General features: G+C 42.6%; 1 long non-coding RNA gene across 1 annotated transcript in view; it reads right to left on the minus strand.

The window, feature by feature from the left end:
• LOC117954677 overlaps positions 1-2383 on the minus strand; it is a 13216-nt gene extending 10833 nt beyond the window's left edge. The window contains exon 1 of the long non-coding RNA XR_004658867.1: positions 2372-2383. This is a non-coding gene — a long non-coding RNA (uncharacterized LOC117954677). The remainder of the gene's footprint in view (positions 1-2371) is intronic.
• Between the last annotated feature and the right edge of the window lie 850 nt (positions 2384-3233).

Genomic DNA, 3233 nt, shown 5'->3' on the forward strand with positions numbered 1-3233 from the left:
GTAGATGTGTGTGAGTGTGTATCTAATGAGCAGGTGTGTAGATATGTGAGTGTGTATCTGGTGAGCAGGTGTGTAGATATGTGAGTGTGTATCTGGTGAGCAGGTGTGTAGATGTGTGTGAATGTGTATCTAATGAGCAGGTGTGTAGATGTGTGTGAGTGTGTATCTAGCACCTTGTACGTCAGCCTCGGCCACAGTGTATGAATGTGTGTGAATGCTGGATGTTTCCTGTATGATGTAAAAGAGCTTTGAGTGGTCGTTAACACTAGAACAGCGCTATATAAATACAGCACATTTACATGAATGGGGGGGAGAGACATGACATGCAGCAAAGGGTTGCAGGACGGTATTGAACCTGCGTCCATTGTGTCCAGGACTGTCCGTTTTTGCTCGGCTATGATTCTCTCGGTTCCTGAGTCATAGATGGATGGATGGATGGATGGATGGATGGATGGATGGATGGATGGATGGATGGATGGATGGATGGATGGATGGATGGATGGATAGATAGATAGATGGACAGATGGATAGATGGACAGATGGATAGATGGATAGATGGATAGATGGATAGATAGATAGATAGATAGATGGATAGATATTTATTGATCTCAAAAAATGGGAAATTACAGTGTTACAGCAGCACACAAAATATACATACATACAATATACATGAAATAATAATAATAAGAAAATATGAGAATAAAATATAAGAATATAAGAAAAAATATTTAAATATATACAAGATGGGAAAACAAAACAAAAAGTGCAACTGTTTAAGTATGCTAAAATGTAAATGAACCAATCGGGCCGGTTGCCCTGATAGTACTGGTTAATACAACAAAGATAGATTTAAACACATTGATAAGGATTAATTTTATGTAATTAAAGATGCAAAGGTTCGGACATTTCCAAAAGGATATGACCCGAAAAAAAAGCATTTTCGACCAAGAGTACAAAAGGATATGACCTAGAGTATTTATTTAAGAGTATTGATTTATTTGACTGGTTCTTGCTTTATAAACTATTCATTCGCATTACTTTTACATTGCTAATTGCTGAAAGCCAATGCTGTGTGAAGCTTGCGCTGGCAGGTGGTGTTAGAGGTGTGCTCTGACTCGCTCTTTGTGTGACGGAGTCTATTTCTGTCCAGGTTACGATGGTTGGATCAGATTTCAGACAGTTTAAAAAGAGACACCGAGCACGGTCGATATACGCTCTGACAGCTCGTCCACCGAGGGAAAACACCGAGCTTCAGGTGGTTTCTCAACAACATCTGTCCACAGAGCGATGTTGCACTCGGTTATTAATTAAATACAGTGGGCGCCCGTGCCATGTTACATTTATAATCTAATATCTTTTGACAGCCTGCGTTGACTGTAGCGTGTCTTTATCTAGTCATTGGCAGATAACAGTGCACCTAAAATGAAAGGATGCACTATATATATATATATATATACTACATAGTTTATAATATATTTTTTTATCGCCAGGGCTGGACTGGGGTAAAACAATCAGCCCAGTCAAGACTTTTGAGAACTAGACCAGCCCACCACAACCAGTCGGACACCACCCGTCCTCGCCTATAGCGCGTCAGGTGGATAATCCGGTTTGTGATTGGTCTGATTTTGGGTAGAGAAGGCCCAGGATTCCAGGCTGAGCTGCAGGGCCAAATCAGACCGAGCTGGGTCTGCCCGGTCTACCAATTAGTTTTAGTTTTGCAGGAGACTGAGAGCAGCATGAATGCAGAACTGAGCACACTTTAGTATCCGTTCATGTATCCCAATTGATATCATTATGGCGATATTCAACGACGTTATTGCATGTTTTCTTCATGTTGTGCAGCCCTAGCGTGAAGTTAATCATTGGCTTGTGTCCTTTGGAGCCTCAGAATAAATCCCTTGGTCTGGCAGAGGAGTGTTTTTTTTGTTTTTTTTTGCAGAGACCAGCGCTGGAGAGGTTTAGCTCTGCCGCTGAGAGCCAGCCAGCTGCCCCCCCCCAACATGTTATCACGCAGCTGTCATCAGACACTAAGAGCAGGTTAAACTGCTGCGGCCAGACAGCTTTCAGGGCGGCCCGTGTAGTTTGGTGTAGAAGACTCCCCTCTGTGAGTCTACAGTAATCTGAGGCCTGTCATTGTGCGACGAGGTAACTGATACCTCTGAGGTATTGATGCCTGGTGAGTCTCTGTTCTGGTTTCTCATCGTTTCTAATCACCTTGTCGTGTTAAAGCGTGACGCCCACTAATTATCCTGCACGGAAGTTCCCACACTCTTCTTAAGCTCCTTTTCTTCTAATCTCATGTTCCTCTTTTTGGTAAATAACTGATGTGAATTTGAGGTTGATTTGGGGTTTGAGGGCGGGAGAACCCAACGGAACTAGCAAATGGGGACCCGGGTAGATTTTACAATCCCTGATTTGTCGACGCAAATGTTGTGTTAAAAATGTTGTGTTACCAAATTTATTAAATTTGGTAACACTTTACCTGAAGGTATCTACAGTGGGGTGTTCGAAAGTTTGGGTCCCCCGAAGTAAAAATGTGTTTTAATGTGCATAAAGAAGCCGAGAAAAGATGGAAAAATCTCCAAAAGGCATCAAATGAGAGATGAGACATTCGTATAATATGTCACAAAACGTTAGATTTTATTTCATGATTAACACTTTCAAAATCAAGAAAACACTTTCAAAAAAGAAAACAAAAAAATGACGTCTGCAAAAGTTTTGGGCACCCTGCAGAGTTAATACCTTGTACTGCCCCCCCCCCCCCCCCCCCCCCCCCCCCCCCCCCCCCCCCCCCCTTTTGTTGAGTATCCCAGCTTGGCAACGCTTCTTGTAGCCGACCAAGAGTCTTTAATGCTTGTTTGAGGTATCTTCGCCCATTCTTTCTTCCAGAAGTCTTCCAGTTCTTTGAGATTTCTGTCTGTCACGTACTGCTCCTTTAACGTCCATCCATAGATGTTCCATTATGTTGAGGACAGTCTTGGAAATGGCTACACGCGTGTGTTTGTTATCCATGTCTGGCTGTATGCCATTACTCACCCTTGAATCAAATTGAAAGCATTATGATAATGATTACTATTATTAACCTCGCCTCATTATTTTCCATGTAGCTGTTTGTAAGATGCGCCTCTTCCTGGCCCGCTGCCTCCTAATGAGGCCTTGTTAAAAACATCCACATCACTGGCATATTCCTTTAATGAGTGCACCGGTGTTCTCCGTGCTGATGCCCTTTATGG

The sequence above is a fragment of the Etheostoma cragini genome, chromosome 12 (genome assembly GCF_013103735.1).
Source record: "Etheostoma cragini isolate CJK2018 chromosome 12, CSU_Ecrag_1.0, whole genome shotgun sequence".
Classification (NCBI taxonomy): domain Eukaryota; kingdom Metazoa; phylum Chordata; class Actinopteri; order Perciformes; family Percidae; genus Etheostoma; species Etheostoma cragini.